Source organism: Protopterus annectens, chromosome 7.part1 (genome assembly GCF_019279795.1).
Source record: "Protopterus annectens isolate FY-2018-M chromosome 7.part1, PAN1.0, whole genome shotgun sequence".
NCBI lineage: Eukaryota > Metazoa > Chordata > Ceratodontiformes > Protopteridae > Protopterus > Protopterus annectens.
Window position 1 is genome coordinate 39689098 of NC_056740.1, and position 21132 is coordinate 39710229.

The following is a 21132-nucleotide window of genomic DNA, read 5'->3' on the forward strand; positions in this document are numbered from 1 at the left end:
AGATATGTCAGAATACACATGCAACAGGACAGCTTGGAATATCCAAGTCAGTGTTATTTTATTTATTAAAGTGGAATGTCCTACTTGGAACAAAGCCAATTTTCAGCAGAGGCCAGGGGAGAAATGTTCCAGATGTAGGTTTTTGTAACATTGGAGGAAACCAGAGTACCCAGAGAAAACCCACACAAACGTAAGGAGGACATACAGTCTCTGCACAGAAGGCACTATAACAGAGAATCTCTTGCTGTGAGGCGACAATGCTACCAATGCACCACTCATACAAGAAAGGGATTTATGCACTAAAATATTTCAGCCTGAAAGTGCTTCAAAGCCAGGAGCAGAAGTTTATTTTCAGATGAAAATGTTATAAAGTGGAGGGCTGAAGTGACTAAGAGAGTTAAAGACAAAGTAACATTCACTAAATGTGTGCATTGTAGACAATGAAGTTAAGAAGTATGGAAGATGCAGCACTTGAGCTGAATTCTAAACTTTCTGCCAAGCTAAAACAGAAAGCCACAGAAATCTACAATTCTGTGTGGCAAGTGAGTGCTGAGACTGAGAAATTTAACAATAAGAAATGTTTCACCAGGGTAGTTAAAGGGGGAGTAACAGTACTTGGTCAGGGTTATAAACCCATTTCTTTCAGTAAAAGACAGAAATCAAATAAGCAAAGATTCTAGCCAATGGATATAAGTACTGAAAAAGATAAAATTGAAAAAAAGATGTGTTTGTGGCACCCTTTTTCAGAGGGAGGGCAGCACAGAGAAGAAAAGGCCATCATGAGGCAGAAGTAGAATAACATAGCAAAAACAAGGAAAGGAGAAAATGGTATAATAACCTTTAGCAAAAGCACTAATGATATGTTTGAGGGTCTATATTACAAGACCGAAAGAGCAGAACCGCGAACACCTAAAGAGTGAAAAAAAACAGAACTTCGAAGTGCTGTTTGTCAGATCGCGGTACACTGAAGATTGGAATATTTGCCCTTTCCTCACTGTAGTGTGATCTCGAAGTTAGAATATATATTTAGTGGGGGGGGGGCACAGCCCCCCACAATAGCAAGTTTGGGGTTACATTTCTTTCGCTCTTTAGGCATTCGCAGTTTTAATTTTTTCGTCTTTTAATATAGACCCATATGTTTGTTAGGGCAAAAATTCAGGAACACTATGCAAAAGGAAGAAGGTTCAAATTCATGTCTATCTACCAAACATTTTTTTTTTTAAATGCAGTTTGGTACAAAAGTAATTATTAAAAAACACTTTTGGCAGTCAGAAAATAATGTTTTTTCCCCATGAGGAAATCCCCTGCAGCCCCATGTGGAATGAGATCCCCTCACCCTTTAACTTGTGTGTGTGTGTGTGTGTGTGTGTGTGTGTGTGTGTGTGTGTGTGTGTGTGTGTGTGTGTGTGTGTATATATATATATATATATATATATATATATATATATATATGTATATATATATATATATATATATATATATATATATATATATATGTATATATATATATATATATATATATATATATATATGTAAGATAGATATACCAACTGAGATGTCACACTGCAGTGAGCACAAGAGCAACTGCAATGATAACCAAAGGTCATTTTGCACCATTCAAATTCCACCAAAGGAAATTCAGAAATAATCTGTTCTACAGCTTGACTCATTTCTGAAGGTTGTCTACACTAGTATTACTTGCATTTTGTAGGAAGAGAGTTAGACACCAAAACTACAATGTCTGCATTAGTAGATGAGGAGGTTGTAGCTTCTGCCTACTGATAGGCTGACATTATGGAAACGCAGAGTGAGCTGGCCATCTGGTAAGCCAGCTAAAATTTAAAACAATGCTCAGTGACAGAATGACACTTTGAGCAAAGTAAGGGAAATATGTATATGGTTGTAGGGAAAGAAGCTAATGCAGAACAAGTAAGGATAAATAGGAAGAAGCACACTGACTGTTGCTGTCCATGCCTTTAGGAAAACTAGTGATGAAACCAGCATATAGCCAGCTGCTGGGATGACATGTAGAAATGTCTAAAGCGAAGCTGCTAGTAAGACTTTACTGGTATGAAATAATGAAATAAACTGAGAAATTTTGAGCTGGATGCCTAGAGTGCTAGAAGATAGTTCCTCATCCAGAATTTAAAAATCCTTTAATTTCATTGTCAAACATATGTGTGCCATTAAAGTTATTGTAATGAACATTGTTGAGGCACTGGTAAAGTCCAACAATGACTTTCAATACATTTTGGTTATTTTTAGATTATGCAGCTACATTTCTTGAAGCTATATAAATATAACAATACAAATTTAGCCATGGAATTAGTCTGATTATTTTTTAGGATAAGGATACCAAAATAAGTCCTTTCCCATTAGCTGACTCCCTTCATGGTAAAAAGGAATAGTTATTAGCAGAAAATATCATGCAGCTGTACAGTACACAAACTGTCAAATATTCTGGATGCAAACACATTATTTATTAAAAAGTATCATGATACTGGAAAATCTCAAAATAGAGATATTAAACCATATGCACAAATGCAATCCCTTTTATATCTTAAAATTAGAAAAAAAACAATAGTCTGGGTCATACAAAGTTCAAAACCTTCTCAGCTTGTGATAAAATATGCACATTTCCAAGACTGAAAGGAATAAACAGATGAAAAGGTTTGTATATGGGAGGATAGCTTATCAGTCTTGACATGGTTTATGTGTTTACTTATAGCAGGCATACCTCAGAGACATTCCAAGCAATTACAAGCTACACAACTTCCTTTCATGCTTACATGATTAAAAGAAACATTTACCATCTTTTTGCCGAGCTCTAATTAACTCTAACAATGTCAAACTGTTTTTCTCTGACAAAAAGGAAAGAGATGAAACTGTTGCAGTACTTTAAAGCTAAAACTATTTATTTTATTTATTTATTTAACATTTGTTTTACCAGGATAATCCGACCGGACAGCTAGTGTCTGTTTTCAGAGGAGTCCTGGGGAGAAAAGCTCCAAGTAGTTACAATGTAATACATGGTGATTAAAGAATACGAATAGTTAGAATAACATGTTGTAGAATGCTGGCATTTAAAAGAAGGGCCAACAATTAAAAGCAATACAAGCTCATAAGCTCATAGTACAGATAAGTGATCACATGTCATTTAGTGGTGTAAGCCTAAGTACAATATATGTACATAAGGTTTTCAAAGTAAGCACATATTTACAATATTTACAAAATCTACAATGCACATAGGTGAAGGAAAATGACAGTGAACAGTATGCATCAGAGGCATTAAGGAATTATCTGCCTGCAATGGAGAGAAGGTTCAGGGAGGATCACTGCAGTTACATAGGGGGTTGGCATAAAGGTGTGATTTGAGGAGGTCTTTGAATATGGATGTACAACTTTGTAACAAGGTCAGGAGGCAGGGTATTTCATGCTTTTGCAACCTCATGAGACAATAGAGATTCCCCAGAGCTGTTCTTAATGGATTAACTTGTATTAGGGCTTTGTTACTGGATCGTAGTTCCCTATTGGAACTGTAGAAGTTTAGAATGCCAGTTGGGGCCGGGGTTTTATCAGGGTGGTATAGTATTTGATGAGCTATGTTGAGTTGGTGGTGGCTTAGTAAGTTTGGAAATTCTAGCCAGTGTACTTTATGTAGGGATTAGCAGTGGTGGGAGTGTGATTTAGCATTGGTTGTGAATATAGCTATCTTGTTGTAGCATGTGCAGAGTTTGTTCAGGCCAGTTTTATTTAGATTTGTTAGCACTGGGGAAGCATAAATGAATGTTGATAGGAGATGAGTTCTGGCTAAAATAAGCATTAATAAGCATTAAAGAAATATATCTACTATAGTTCTTCCCTCTGATACTGTAAAGCCTCACAGTCCCAAATTAGTTTGAATCATATCATTGTCAAGCATATAAGCTGTGATAATCCTCCACTGGACCAGTAATCAAGGAGCCTCAATCCTCACCACTGGCACCTGTGGGCGGGATATTCACTGGCAGGATAACAGGTGCACACACAGTATTTCCAGATGCAGCTGTCTGCATCAACTGCAATTTCCCTTAAGAGCACACAGAGACCACAGTTGGTCCAGGGCTGGTTTCTCTCTCTCTTCCTCCAGATCTCCAATAAAACTCCTCACTGGCACAACAAAGAGTCGAGATTTTAGCTGAGTGACCAAGCCAAGACTTCCAGCACTCTCTCTGTTCAACGAGTTCTTTGTGTCGCTACCCAAGTAACTGACACACACACACCTTTGAGGTTTGATCTACACATGCACACACATCTGGAAAAGGTTGGCACAGGTTTACTAGCTATGCCCCCTTCTGCCCAGACTATAAGGTAGTTACCACTGCCACTAGTCACTCCTTATCAGCTACTTTATGGCCCTTAACAAAGGGTGTCCAATCTTACTGTGTAATATTAATATTAATACAAATGGTAGTTTGACCAAGAGCAAGGCTGTTAGGAGTGGCCCACACAGTGTCACCAAATAAATATGCAAGTACTGTCAAAACGTATCTTTACACAGATCAGCCAGAATGGAATACATTTAATAAATAATAAAAGAAAAAGAAAATACTAAATATATATTCACAGTGACATTGTTCAAAACCACAGGAAATATTTAAAATAACATTGCAATACAGCCTTACACAAATAAAGAAAAATAAAATCTAAACTAAGTTCACTATATTCATGACTGTATATAAGAGAGTTACTATACCCTAATAACATACTTAGAGCAAGACAAATGTGGTGAATGGTGCTTGTTGTTCTCGTCAGGTCCAAGACAGAATGAAAAATGCACTGTCTCACTAAGAGACTTCTCAAAATAATATCTAAAATATTATTGCTGGGATAGCTTGCAAAATGACATCATTTCTGGTGATCTGACTTCTAGTTCTCAGGCAAAATGCCCATTGCTGAAGCTGGCAGTATTTAGCATCTACCTGTAAAAATGCATAGACAGGGGCTTTTGCTCATATCTTTGGCAGTTGCTGGAAGTCATAAAACAATTGCATTCCTTTATGCTTCCAAAGTAGCAATTAGTTCACCCCAAAGACAATACAGAAAGCTTCCTAGTACAGACTTTGTGTCTCTAGCTGCATTGAAACCTGTCAGATAGCCTAGTCTATAAAGTGATTTAATTTCAAATATTTTTCTAAAGTTTGTTGGACTGAGGTTAACCCTCCAGTTTCCTCTGTTAACATATACATTTAAACAGTTACAATAGTGCATGTACATTTCTGTTCTCTTCCAGTAGGACACACTGTGGATATATTTTAAGCACAAGCACTTTACAAATACATTTTCAACATAAACTTCTGTACAAAGCACTTTGATATACACATGACATACAGTTCTAATACATTCGTACCACAGGCATCTTGTATGACATATACTTCTAATGCAGTTGTAACACCAGCATCTTGTATAAATTAGTATGATATTCACAAATGACATACAATTATTTACAAAATTCCAGCTACATGTGCTGGCAATACCTCCTTTTGTCACATAAGCTGTGGGATGTTTTTTCACAGGTATGACAAACATTGCGTTTGCACTTTTTCTCACAATACAATTTACTAAAACATTTTTAATAACAGAATATACAAGAGCTATGAAAAGTATGATTATAACAAAGTTGATAATAACAATGTTGATTATACTTTGCATTGTACTTATATAAACATTTTCAAATATAGTACCCAACCACCCAAACAACTAAACTCAGGTTTTGCCATATTAATAGCCAATTGTTTCAGAAAGTCAGCCACCTTTTCTTGTTCATCATGAAAGTCTGAAAAGAAGTGCAGCACCATTTTCCAGTCAGATGGCAAACTCTACCCTTCAAGGCCAGTACATAATCAAGAGCTATTCAGTTTTGTAAGGCAGTGGCTCTAACTTCAGTCAGTTCTCTATTTGCATGCGAATGTGTTCCGATGTCTTTTTAGCCATTTCATCTAATTTAGGGGAAAATTGATTCACTTCATATGTATAGTTCACAACAGGCCATAGTGCAGAGAAAATAAGGCTACTACTTGCTCAGCAGGGTGTATGGGGCTCTTATTTTGTAATCTTCCAGCAGATGTAGAGAAAGAATGGAAAATAGCTGGCGTCATCAGCCCACATAACAACCAAACCAGTTTCTGTGTAACCAGGGGTAGTCACAGTCTCTACAAATGTAATAATAATTGCTCAATATTTCGATCCCATTCTCCAATAATATATATTCAATCCAATCTCCATCAAAAAAGTTTCATTATGGGTGTCATTGCAACTACTGTAACATACTCACACAGTTTTTTTTTTGGCATATCAAGTATCACCGTGTGTTTATGCAGTCAGTTGGCAATATATATTTTTTAATGAAGAAAAAAGGAACACCAAGTGGGTAAGGTACCTCCAAACAAAGTGAAGACAGTCCAAAAATGTAGAATGAATGGTACTCCATGACAATCGAAGCAGACCCACAAAATAGAAAACTAAAAACTTTTTATTTCACAAAATAAAGTAAGCACTTTCGCGTTTCCATGAACGCTTCATCAGACTTTCAAGCACATTGTATAAAAGCTCCATTTAAATACTGATTCTCATTTAAAACAACCAATAAAAATTCTATATAGGAATTCCTAGTTAAAATTTAAAGTGCCAATACTTACATAATCTCCCTGCCACATTTAATACCTAGTTAAAAAATTTATGGCAACTATAACTCTTGCTAACAGCTTAGAAAGCATGTATACATATACAGATGAAGCAACAATCATTATATAAATCATTATTTATAATCTAAAAATCAATGTTTCAGAGCACGGTCTATGAGAAAAGGTTTTAAAGAGACCCTGTCATTCATCCCATGGCCTCTGTCTGCTTGTAATCTAATAATCCATTTTCCTTCTTCTTTCTCAATATAGTTCCTTATGTCTCCTAACCTCTCAGTGGAATTAATTAGCTCTAAAACTAAAAACTTGAAGTTATGTGTTGTATCATTATGAATAACATGTATAGCTATTGCATTACTCTCATTCTCTCTACTAATGGCATAAATATGTTCTCTTATTCTCTCTCTCAGGGTCCTATTCATCTTCCCAACATAAAAACTATTGCATTTTGACACATAGCTAAATAAACCACATTCCTTGACCTACAGTCTGTGTACTGGTGGAACTCATATTTCAAATATGTATCTGGGTGTATGAAACTGTTTGTATTAGCTATATAGCCACATTGGTTACAGTGGCGACAAGGAAAAGTCCCTTTTCTAGTTGAATGAAGTTCTTTGTTACTACTTTTCTCATAACACAAGATTTGTTTTAATGATTTAGTATTCTTATAACTAAGTCTCAGACCTGTGCCTACTACTTGTTTTATATGTTCATCTAACAGTAACATACCCCAATTCTTTTTAATTATCTGTGTTACTCTACTATTATTGTTGGTATAGGGAATAACCAGTCTATTAACTTTTGAAGTAGCAATAGTCCTTTGTCTACTATGCACCTGACTACTCCTCTTAATATAAGGTTGGCCTGAAATGTCACGTTCTACTTCTTGTATAACTCCTAGATCGCTTATATGGTATCCTCTCTCTACAAAGTCTATCTTTACATCACTAATAGCTTTATGAAACACCTCATCTTCACTTACTAAATGGGGAAGTCCTTAGTGCCTGGCTCTTAACTATATTTTTATGTATATGTGATGGATGCATACTATTGCAATGCAAAAGTCCATTACTTCTACAAGGTTTCTTAAATATTTCAGTAGTAATTGAGCCATTACATTTCTTCAATAACACATCTAAGAATTCAATTTCATTCTGAGACCATTTACCAGTCAAATTAAGAAAAGTTGTCCTACCATTGATGTAAGTAATGAATTAATTTAGTGTAGTTAAGTCCCCTCCCCAAATAAGGAAGACATCGTCCACAAAACATTTATAATTCTTGATGGAACGTGAAAAAAGCATGTGCTTTTCTCATAGACCGTGCTCTGAAACATTGATTCTTATATGATACATAAGGATTTATATAATGATTGTTGCTTCATCTGTATATGTATACATGCTTTCTAAGCTGTTAGTAAGAGTTATAGTTGCCATAATTTTTTTAACTAGGAATTAAATGTGGCAGGCAGATATATGTAAGTACTGGCACTTTAAATTTTAACTAGGAATTCCTATATAGGATTTTTATTGGTTGTTTTAAATGAGAATCAGTATTTAAATGAAGCTGAGGAGTAGTCAGGTACATAGTAGACAAAGGACTATTGCTACTTCAAAAGTTAATAGACTGGTTATTCCCTATACCAACAATAATAGTAGAGTAACACAGATAATTAAAAAGAATTGGGGTATGTTACTGTTAGATGAACATATAAAACAAGTAGTAGGCACAGGTCTGAGACTTAGTTATAAGAATACTAAATCATTAAAACACATCTTGTGTTATGAGAAAAGTAGTAAAAAAGAACTTCATTCAACTAGAAAAGGAACTTTTCCTTGTCGCCACTGTAACCAATGTGGCTATATAGCTAATACAAACAGTTTCATACACCCAGATACATATTTGAAATATGAGTTCCATCAGTACACAGACTGTAGGTCAAGGAATGTGGTTTATTTAGCTATGTGTCAAAAATGCAATAGTTTTTATGTTGGGAAGATGAATAGGACCCTGAGAGAGAGAATAAGAGAACATATTTATGCCATTAGTAGAGAGAATGAGAGTAATGCAATAGCTATACATGTTATTCATAATGATACAACACATAACTTCAAGTTTTTAGTTTTAGAGCTAATTAATTCCACTGAGAGGTTAGGAGACATAGGGAACTATATTGAGAAAGAAGAAGGAAAATGGATTATTAGATTACAAGCAGACAGAGGCCATGGGTTGAATGACAGGGTCTCTTTAAAACCTTTTCTCATAGACCGTGCTCTGAAACATTGATTTTTAGATTATAAATAAGGATTTATATAATGATTGTTGCTTTATCTGTATATGTATACATGCTTTCTAAGCTGTTAGCAAGAGTTATAGTTGTAATAAATTTTTAACTAGGTATTAAATGTGGCCGGGAGATATATATAAGTATTGGCACTTTAAATTTTAACTATGAATTCCTATATAGGATTTTTATTGGTTCTTTTAAATGAGAATCAGTATTTAAATGGAGCTTTTATACAATGTGCTTGAAAGTCTGATGAAGCATTCATGGAAACGCAAAAGCACTTACTTTATTTTGTGAAATAAAAAGTTTTTAGTTTTCTATTTTGTGGGTCTGCTTCAATAGTCATGGAGTACCATTCGTTCTACATTTTTGGAATATATATTCTTTAGTCCATTCTGTAATGTTACGCCAAGTTTGATTTTCCATAGCAATTCACTTTTCTAAATAAGACTGCTGCACAGGGCCAGATAACATTGGAATGCCTCCCTTGGCATCATGGGGAAGAAATCCACACACCCAGCAGCTGGAAACATTTAGGTTATTGGGATACTGGTGCAGCCTTTGAAGAAACAGGTTTTAACTCATGCTGATCAGAAGCAGGAGGAGGAGGAAACTCAGTGATGCCACCAGAAGGAGGTGTGGCACCATTTTCTGTTTACTCTGGAGGTGCCAAGCAGTTCTTTTGCAATACAAAGCATGGACCTAGTTTGGCATTTCTGTACACTTTACTGTGGTATCACTAGTTAGGAGAATGAGCTAACCTCTATTCTACCCTGGTTCTAAAGAAGATTTGTCTTGGAATATCTTTATGTAGACCCAATCACCTGGTTCTAAATCATGGCAAGGAACTGTCGGTGGTGGTGGGCGAGCATCCTTGGTGCGTTTATGTAAAGTCTGTAAGACAGAAACAAGTTATGAACAATAGTTCCACAAAGCTTCATTGCTAAATACCAGTTCACAGTTCCTGACTGGTGGGAAGGGTGGGAATCTCATGGGACAGCACTTAAGAATTTCACGTGGGCTTAGTTTATGAGTAGCATTTACAGTTCCCCACATACTCATTAAAGCCAGAGGCAAAGCATCTGGCCACTTCAGTCCTGTGTCACTAGAAATTTTACTAATTCTGATGTTAAGAGCTTGGTTAGAACTTTCAACAAGGCCAGATGACTGTAAATGGGGGGGGGGGGGGCAATGTAACTGTAAAGAAATTTTAAACACAGAATACAAAATTTTTTAACAGTTTTAGCAGTAAAATTGGTACTTCTGTCTGAATTAGTACTATGAGGTACCCCCAAAGTAAGGAATACGTTCCTTTAACAATTTCTTTAATACTGTTTCAGCATCACACTTAGCACATTTATACCCTACCACCCATGCAAAAAAGGCACAGACAATAACCAAAATGTATGAAAACATAGCATGTTTCCTCATCTGGATAAAATCCAGCTGTATATTTACAAAGGGCTCCCAAGGTGGGTGCAAATAAGTTGTAGTTTTTACAGGAGGTGCCATATTATGTGACAAACAGATCTCATGATTATTTACATAATGGCTAACCAGAGACTGAGAAGGAGGTACAAACCAATCCCACTAAATAAGATTAAGAAGTTCATGCTTACCAATGTGATTTGGTAAGTTATATGTCCTTCCCAACCAAGGTAGTACAGCTAAAGGTGCTACTATCCTGCCATCAGGATGTGTCCATAGAGAGTTTATTTATTTTATTTATTGCATTTCTTTACTGGGAAAGTCCACTGGGCCTAAAAGAGACCATTTTCGGTGGAGGCCAGGGGAAAAATGCTCTGACAACAACATAGATGCAGAAAAGAATTAAACATTAATTGGTACAGAAGTAGAAACTGTGTTACACATAGTGGTTACAGTAATATATGCAGAATATATACATAAGTCAGGAATTTTGTTGGTTTGATTGCAGTAACATATAATATATACATAAAAGCAGAAATTTAGTTGGTTGCCAGATGAATTCAGAGTGGTAAAAATGGAGATAAATTAATCAGCATTATTGCACCAGTATCAAAAAGTGATGAAAGAAAAAAAAATAAATATGGAGAAAGTATCATCAGTCACTAGTAGCAAAGAGCATAGGAATTCCGTTATAATATACAGAGAAGAAAGCAGTTAGGTTATAGAGTAGGTACATAGCCAGGAAGAGTTGAGATGATTTTTCAGTATTTGTTTGAAGGTGGTGGTGCTGCCCGTGTTTCTTGTAGAAGGAGGAAGCGAGTTCCGTAGTTTGGCAACAGTGAAGGAGTAGAGCAGTTGACCAGCTGGTAAGGTGGGCTTTTCTACTTTTAGAAGTAGATGATTTTCAGATCTTAGTTGCCTGCTGGGTTGATATTTGGCAAATAGAGTTGAGAGAGCAGGACAGTCTCTGGGTCTGTATATTATTTTGTGTGCTGTAGTTAGCTGGGTGAATGAGAGATGGTGGGGGAGTTCCAACCAGTCTCATTGTTTCAGTGAGTTACAATGGTGGGATGAGAATTTGGCCTTGATGGCAAATTTGGCTATTTTGTTATAACACATATCAAGTTTGGATTTTGTAGAATTTTAGATTTTAGTGAGGAGAGGGGCACCATAAAGGAGAAAGGGTTATAAAAATGCAGTTGCAAGGGTTTGTCTAATAGAGAGGCTAAGAAAGTATAGGTGCCTGTACAGCATACAAAGCTTTTGGTGTGTTTTTTTGATGTTACTGTTTATGTGTAGGTCAAAGTTTAGGTTTTCATCTATAATAATACCTAGTAATTTAGTGTGCGGGACATCTTCTATAGTGGTATTATCTTGGGCTCGTATACTGAAGAGTTTTTTATCTAAGCGAGTGGTTTTCTTGGGGGTAAAAATTACTAGTTTATTTATTTATTTTTTTTTGATTTAGGGTAAGATGATTGTTAAGCATCCAAGATTCAGTAGAGGTGAGGGAATTTTGGGTGATCAACTGGAGTTTAGAGCTGGAATTTGCAGTGCATATTATTGTAGAGTCATCAGCATACTGGATTACTGAGCATTATGGAAGATTGGTGTGAAAGTTGTTAATAAAGATGCTAAATAAGACAGGGCCAAGTATGGAGCCTTGGGGTACCCCTGTGGAAGTATTGAGGAAGGAAGAGTAAGACTTTTGCCATTTGGTGGATTGCTGCATATTGGATAGATAGCTATCAAACCATTGTAAGGTAGGTGGGGAAATGTAGAGGGGTAGATAGTTTAGAGAGGAGGATAGTGTGGGAAATGGTATTGTAAGCTTTGGAGAGGTTGAGGAAAAGAGAAGCAATTATTTTACCAGAATCCCGTGCCCGGTTAACTGTATCAAGGAAGGAGAGGAGGGTTGTAGTGGTGCTATCCCCTGGTCTGAAACCATGCTGAGTGGGTGACAGAATTTGATTTTCAAGCAGGTGGTTGAGGAGTTGGGCATGGATGCATTTTTCCAGTATTTTAGAGAGGGGTGAGAGAATAGCTATGGGTTGAAAGTTTGTGGTGTCTGTGTTGGTGCTGCCTTTGTGTAAGGGGAGAATGAATTCATTTTTTCCAGATGTCTGGGACAAGGGACTCTATTTGATCTGTTAATTTGTATGCTGATGGGATAAGCTATATAGTTTGCAGCTAGCTGCAGGAAGTATGGGGTAGATTGTCAGGGGCTAGAGTGCAGGGTTTAAGCTGAAGTCAAAGTTTTTTTTATTGTGGCAATGGGTATTGGGGAGAATTTTAGGTTAGAGTTGTGTGTAGGATTGTTTTCTGGGATGGTATGGTCATTAGCTGCCTTAGTGGTGGTGGTGGTGTTAACCATAGGAAAGGTGGTGGTTAGGTTAGCTATGGTGTCAATGAAGTAGGAATTGAAGAGGGTAGAAAGTTCGGTAGAGGTTTTGTGTGGGTCAGGGGATGGGTTGCTTTGAGAACCTGGATGTAATAGATGGTTGATGGAGGACCAGAATTTTTGGGGGATTATTTTTGTCTGCTTTGTAAGTGGAGGCAGTGGGCTTTTTTATCATTGGTTATTAGATGTTTTGCCTGGTTACAGAGTTGTTTGTATTGTATTAGAGTTGTAGGTTCTTTGTTTTTCTGCCATGATTTCTAGATTTTTATCCCTTGTGGACATAACTTCTTTGGTGGATTTTGAGAGCCAGCTTGAATGGTTGTTTTATTAGTTTTTGGCGGGTGGGTGTTTGCTTATTTAGGATGTCTAGGAATGTTGAGTTAAAGAACTCAACAGGCTCGTTAAGTGGCAGGGATTAGAGGGGTTCACAATTTACTTTAGCTAAGGTTTCATTAAATATGGATGGTTGGAACTTAGTTGAATTTCTGGTTGATTTGTATTGGTGTTGCCTGGGGGTTGGGGTGGTTTTGCGTAGGATATATGCTGGGTGGTGGCCACTAATGGAATTAGGTCGTATGTCTGCAGTGAAGATATTGCTAGGGTGGGACGCTAATATCCAGTCTATTGCGGAGCCCAAAATGTTATTTTTGTGGGGTCTGGTGATGTCCTCAATTAGTTGGGAGAAGTTGCAAAGGTTTATGTTTTTTGAGGGATTGTTGTGGGCAATGTCTACTTGATGGTTTCATTATCTATGTTTTCTGAAGTTCAGGCAAGTATGTTTTCTAATATTGGTATGTTGTTCCCTGGAGGAATATACAGGGCAACTATGCAAATGTCTTTATGGCTGTTAAGTTTTAATATAGAGATTAGTACTTCGGCTGGGGAGAAGTTGGGTGTTGGATTTGAGTAGGGAATTAATGTATATTTGCTAGGGAGGAGTATTGCTACTCCTCCTCCTCCTCACTTGTTCGGCTGATCAGCTCTCAAGCATGAGTAGCCTGGGCGAAGAAACTCAGTGTCTTTTACATGTGATTTCAACTAGGTTTCAGTAGCTACTATAATATCAGGGTTGTTTTGTGAAATACATGCCTGGAGTTCAGGTATCTTGTTTCTAAGGTTTTGGAGATTTTTGGTTAACAGCAAGAGAGATTTGTTAAGTTTGCTAGGGCTGGAGAGGGTTGGACCTGGGTTAAGATGTACATAACTACACTGGGATATAATGCTTTGCCAAATTATGTGAGCTATACTCACATAATGTGATTTTTACAACCCACACTGATCCACTACTTTTTCTCAGCCTCTGAGGCTTCGTTCTGCAAGGCAATAATTAAATCATTAAAATTACAAGGATTGTCAAATTATTTAACCACAAGGATAACAATTTTAGTGACATTTAAACAAGCAGCTTGCTTGTCTGCATAATCTGATATCCAATTACCTTTTACAGTAACAGTGTCTCCTTTCATGTGAGCTTGCACTTTAACTATAACTAAAGCCTTTGGTAACAACAAAGCATCTAATAAGTCCTTTACAAGCTTTCCATTTTTTTTCTCAGTACCTGCTGATGTTGAAAATCCTCCCTGTCTCCACAATTCTCCAATATCATGGGCTACCCCAAACCCATAACAGCTGTCTATATAAAAGTTCACAATTTTATTTTAAGCTATTTTACAGGCTTTTGTTAATGCAATCAATTTATCAGCATTTGCAGACATAACCATTTGTAGTCTTTCCTGACTCAATATTGTCTTTTCAGTACATATAACTATGCCTGCAGTAAGATTTCCATGTGTGTCCTTTCCACATGATCCATCCATGAACAATTCCATTTCTGCTCTGTCCATTAAAGTATCTTTCAAACTGAGTGTAGGAGAAAGAACGTGGTTAGTCACAGTTATACAATCATTCAATTCACCACCTCCTGTCATGGGCAGGAGGGATGCTGGGTCCAATACATAGTATCAGTAGCGTTGTCGCCTCACAGTCAGACGTTGTCCTGTTCGATTCTCAGCTAGAGCGTATTCTGCGTGGAGACATGCATGAATGGGTGTACCTTCATTGAAGGTTGTGCATCAGGGCCGGCAATTTGGCACATAAAAATCTACTGCCAATCATTAGCGGACCGGCGTTCCGTTGTGGCGACCCCTAACCGGGAAAAGTCAAAAGACTCAACAACAACTCAATGGTGATTAAAGGGTTTGAAATCAGCCCCAATTCATATTTGGTTAATGTTGTAGCTGAAAGATTCTGCATTTTAAATTTTAGCAGCAGTGCAGATACTGCATGGGGACCTGGAACTGGAAGTTTATGTCCGAGGACCAATGCTGCAGATTGTTCTACTATCAGTGCAGCTGCTGTTACTGCCTGCAGGCAGCCTGGTAATCCTCTAGCCACTGGGTCTAACAATCAATTGTAATATGCAATAGGTCTAACTATATCACTGTGTTTTTGAAATAGCACCCTGCTGCATATCCTCCCCTTTTCACGACAGAACAAAATAAAATGTTTCTTATAATCTGGGAGTCCTAAGGATGGCGCTGTAGCAAGGAATTGTTTTAAGAAATTAAAAGCATTTTCTTCTTTTTCTTTCCAAGACAACAGCTCTGGTATGTCTTGTTTGAGCATATCAGTCAAAGATCTAGCAATTTCTGTATAATTTAGTATCCACTACCTGCAGTATCCTGTCAAACCTAAAAATGCAGGGCTCCTTTATGATAGCATCAACATGTGAAGGCAGAAGATGCCTCTCTCCATGTTTGATTTATGTGTCCTAGGTACCTTACTTTAGGTGACCAAAACTGAAGTTTTTCCTTAGATACTTTGCATCCCATTTTTGCTAATTCAGTCATTAAATATATAGTTTCCTGCTAACAATGTGTTACTGTATATGAAGCTATAAGTAAATCACCTACGTATTGTACTAATACAGATTTGTTTGGAAACCGGTTTTCTTCAAAATTTGTGAAAAGATCCAGGGACTGTTAACAAATCATTGCAGAACATAAATCTACTATGGAAAAGTAAATAGCCAAAAGTGGTATGTAACTCAATATGGTTGCTGGATCTGGTACTACAGGCTGTGAAGGGATAACAACCTGATTTACTGCTCTTATGTCCTGCACAAACATGTATGTATTTCTGCATGGCTTTTAACTGGGAAAATGGAAGTGCTGCAGCAGCTGCATGTTTTAGCTATAATTTCCTGTGAAGCAGAGATTCAGTTACAGGTTTGATTCCCCATTCTGACTTTAAAGGATACTGTGCTATACAAGGAAGTTGATTTGTAGGATCGACACATATTTTTACAGGTACAGCAGATTTTAACAGACCTACCTCATTAGAATTATTTGCCCACAAAATGTCAGGAACCTGCATTAGTAGTCTATCATTTGCACTAGGACATAGCTCTTCTCTCCTCGATTGCACTAAGGACGGCAATCACTTCTTCTGATTTGGTCAATACATCAAAATAAGCAATCACTTCTTCTGATTTGGTCAACACATCTAAATAAACACCATGTGCAGTGCAAAATATAGTACATAATAATTTGCAAACAGATCCCTACCCATTAAGATTCCAGGAGGCAAGGTACTTAATAAAAAGTCATGCTTATTGTGACGATTGGAGAGAGATGGGTAAAGGCTGCCAGCCTAGTCAAATAGAATTTGATACATAATTCTATCAACTGTATAAATAAAGGTGAAATACAGACATGTTTTCATGATAATAAATGTAAAATACAGACATGTTTCTTGAATGTAAGAAAACACTGTAAAATGTGAACTTCAAGATTGTTGCAACATTGCTATCTGCTGTAAGGAAAACCAAGCCAAGTATTTCAAATGTGTCTTTTTAAGTTGAAAAGATCTTATGAATCTCTTTAATGTTTACAATTCAACTCCAGGGTGGGTGGATGAAGATTTCATGTCCATTGTTTTAAGGCTAAAGTTTATGACTAGAATTTAGATGTGGAAGGTGCTTTATTGCACTGGTTTCTGCTAGCATATACATGTGAAATGTCTTCTATTGTAAGTTTTTGTGCAGGTGTTAGATTGCTAAATAATGCAGTTTGTTTGCCTGGGAAAACCTAAATGTCAAAAATGATGTCATTTGGGGAGGGATCCAGCAAACATGTTTGTTAGTAATGTTTAAATACTTTTTCTCACAAGAGACTTGAAGCATTTTGACTTTGGACATCTAACTCAGCACTCTACCTATGCTCACATGTAAGTTTCTAGCACTGTGATTTCTTGTAGGAATAGTTAAAGCTAGTAAAGATTAATTAGGTATTTTTCTTTGAAATCAGACCTGTCCTACTGTATTATTTTAAGTTTCTGTGTGATCTGTGAACTCTTAGATATCTCTGTGGTGTAGTAGTTTTGTCTTGTGTTTTAATTATTTATTATTAAATATTTTTAAAACCTTCTACCTGTGGCTGATTTGTGTAGAGATAAGCTCTAGAGTACATTGCATATTTATAGAGGTTATTGCAATAGGCCACTCTAAAGTAAGCCTTGACTGTTAGTCATACTACCATTGGATATTAATATTGCACAGTAATAATTGGACACCCTTTTAAGGGCCTTTTAGTAGCTGATATTATTAAATGGGTGGTGGCAGTAATTACTACCGTATAGTCTGGGTAAAGGGGCACAGTTGGAGAATCTGTGTCAGTCTTTCCCAGGAGTGTCTGTGAAGCTGTATAAATACTTATCTCAAAGTGTGTGTGTATTGTGTCAGCTACTTAGCAGGGACCTGAAGCACTGGATGTACAGAGAGGGTACTGGAGGTTTTAGTTTGCCCAGTTAGGCTGAGACCTGGACCCTATAGCTGTGCCAGTGTGGAGTCTTATTGGTGACCTGGTGAGAAAAGGAGCAACCAGCCCCAGACTGACTGTGATCTCTGTATGCACTTAAGGTAAATTGTACTTTACTGTATATATTAGTTATCCTTTCCTCTTCTAGGAGATGACCTCCCTGGAGTTAGTGGTGAGGATTGAGTCTCCTTGATTGCTGGGCCAGGGCACAGTCATCACAAGTGTTTGGCAGTGGTGGGATCTACTTCACATACTAATTGGCTTGTAGTGGTGTGGGGTAGAGTGAATTCTTGTAGCTTATGTACAGTGATCTCTAAAAGTGTTTTGTACTCTAAAACAGCCATGCACTGTATACTCAGAGTTCAGATCACAATTGTTTTATTTCTTTTGTTAGCTTAGTGTTAGTCAGGGTGAGCAGGCACCATGTTAGCAGAAGAGTATGGAAAGCTGACAAGGAGCCAGCTGGTGGAGATGTGCCAGGCTAGGGGGCTGGTGCATGGAAACCAGACTAAAGCAGACCTGATTGCAGCCTTCGTTACAGCTGCATCAGAAAACAGCAGCCTGGAAGACAATCAGACAGACAGTGGAGATACAATATCCTCGGAGAATGGACAGCTCAACCTTTGTGCAGTGGACTTAAAAGTCCAGCTGGAGATAAAGAGACTTGTGTTGGAGGCCAGATGTATGGAACTAGAAGCAGCCAAGAAAATGAGGAGTCTACAAGCTGAGGAAAATGAATGGCAGAGAAAGCATGGGAGGGAAATGCTGAGTCTTCGCAAGAGTCATGGGGGCAATGGGGAAGGGAGTAACTGGACCCCAGAAGCACAAAAGGTCAGTAAATTTCTTCCACAGTTTAAAGAGGGAGATAATTCTGATAGCTTCATTCATATGTTTGAATGGGTATGTAAACAGTATGAAGTTGATCAAAGGCTCTGGGTATGGTTCCTGACCCCCTTATGCCATGATAAAGCTGTAACTTCTTTAGCAAAAATGCATGACACTTTTGATTATACTGCTGTAAAAAGACATTTGTTAGAATGTTTTAAGCTAACACCTGAAATGTATAGGAAAAAGTTTTGTGAGCATAGATGCAAGGCAGATGAAAATGTATGTGAATATGTTGTTGAACTGAGCACTTATTTTCATAGCTGGGTGAGTTGTCAGGTCACCACTTTTGAAGAGCTGGCAGACCTTTTGGTAAGGGAACAAGCCCTTAGCACTTTGCCTGAGGACATGAGGATCTGGTTAGCTGATAGACAGTGTGCTACTTCAGAGGAGTTGGGGAAGAAGGGAGACCTATACCTAGCAAGCAGGGCAGCCCTGCACAAGAAAGGGACCCCAAGTACTGCTCATGGGACTAAAGGAACCCATGGTGGGCAGCACAAACTGCCCCAACAGAATCCGCCAGTATCAGGGGAAGCCACTAGTCCAGGTACATGTCCAGGAGCTAGGGTTAAATGTTTTGAATGCAACCAGTGGGGCCATGTGGTATACAGAGTCCATGGAGGCAAGGTGGGGATCCAATGGTGAGGGAGCCAGTAAGTGGGAAAGACAAAATGCAAATAGTGGGTTAGCTTGAGACAACCAGAGTATGGAACTACCATCCTGCAGATGTCCTGAGAGAGAAGGATTTGGATGAGGCAGTACTATGTACTTATGCAGTTACATGCAGTGAGGCTAGGAGACAAGCATGTGGGTCTGGTAGCCTGGGGGAGACCCAGACAGACTGCACACTTGCAGCCAGGACTGCTGAGGTGGTTACTTCAGGGAGTGAGCTACACTGTAGCAGTGAGACTGAATGTGAGCCACAGCTGCTTGTGGGTACTGATGTTCCCTTGGACAGGGTAACTGCAAAGGTAGAGGAGAGCAATAGTACCCAGGCTGACAGTGAGGCACCGCTGTCAGAGGATGCCAGACTTCCTGAGGATAGGGAGCTGGGAAGGGTTACAAAGAGACACTTGAGACAGGCTCAGCTCTCAGACCCTGCATACAAGGCCTGAGGCAGGTAGCTAGGGAGGCATCTGGTTCTTAAGGGAAGGGGAAATCTGTATACTGGAACAAAGGGTTACTGTACAGAGAGTGGACCCCTGAGGGAGGGATAGAAGGTGAGAGAGTACAGCAGTTGGTAGTGCCTAGTGTTTACCGTCTGGCATTTCTAGCCATAGCCCATGATATTCCCTTTGCAGGTCATATGGGCTTAAAACATACAAAGAGGCATACTATGCAAAACTTCTATTGGCATGGAATTTCCAGAGATGTAACAGGGTACTGCAGGACCTGTGAGCAGTGTCAAAAGGTAGGCAAGGCAGGAGACAAGGTGAGAGCTCCTTTGATGCCTTATCCCGTGATTGAGGAGCCATTTCAGAGGGTAGCTATGGATATTGTGGATCCTCTGAGTACCCCAAGTTCCACAGGGAAAAAGTATATCCTAGTGATTGTAGATTTGTAGATTATGCTACACGATACCCTGAGGCAGTGGCTTTGTTCTCCATTGAGGCAGAGAAGGTGGCAAATGCTTTGCTAGAGATTTTCAGCAGGGTAGGTTTCCCAATGGAAATACTGTCTGACAGAGGTGCCAATTTTATGTCAGACCTGCTGGCATATCTGTGAAAGTCCTGTGGGATGAAGCACATGAAGACCACCTCCTGCCATCCCCAGACTAATGGTCTTGCTGAGAGGTTAAACTCTACAATCAAGTCCATGCTATGGGCATTTGCAGATCAGTTTAAGAGGGAGTGGGACAAATATTTGCCCCACCTGTTTGCTTACAGGGAGGTTCCCCAGGAATCCACAAGTTTTTCATCATTTGAGTTGATGTATGGGCATAGGGTGAGGGGACCTCTAGATTTAATTCAAGATGAGTGGGAAGGTGAGTGTGAGTCTCACAAGGAGTCTGTTGTGGCACATGTCCTGAACCTCAGAACAAGGCTTAGGGAACTCATGCCCTGGCCCAGGAGAACCTGTCAGAAACCCAACAACAGAAAAAGGTGTGGTATGACAGGAATGCTCGAGCTAGAGATTATGCTGTAGGGCAGCAGGTAATGGTTCTCATTCCTGTCAGACACAACAAGTTCAGGCAGCTTGGGAGGGACCCTACAAGGTGTTAAGAACGGTAAGTGATGTTAACTACATGGTGGAAGTGCTAGGCAGATGGCAGGGGCACAAATTGTACCATGTTGACATGATGAAACCTTACCATGATAGGGAGGCCCTTGTGCTGAGCATTTGCACTGGATTGCAGGAGGAGTCTGAGGGAGATCTGGAGACTGATCTCCTCAGTGAGGCTTGGGCTGACACCTCAGTGGAAGGGGTAGCAATATCCCAGCAGCTATCTCCTACCCAGGTTTGAGAAATCCAAGCAGCTTTGCAGAAGTTTGGGGGCATGTTCACCGGGAAACCAGGGAGCACCCACCTGGTGCAGCACCAGGAGGATACAGGACCCCAAAGGCCTATCAGGCAGGCCCCTTATAAGGTGCATAAGAGAGTCAAACAGACTCTGAGGGAAGAGGTACAGGA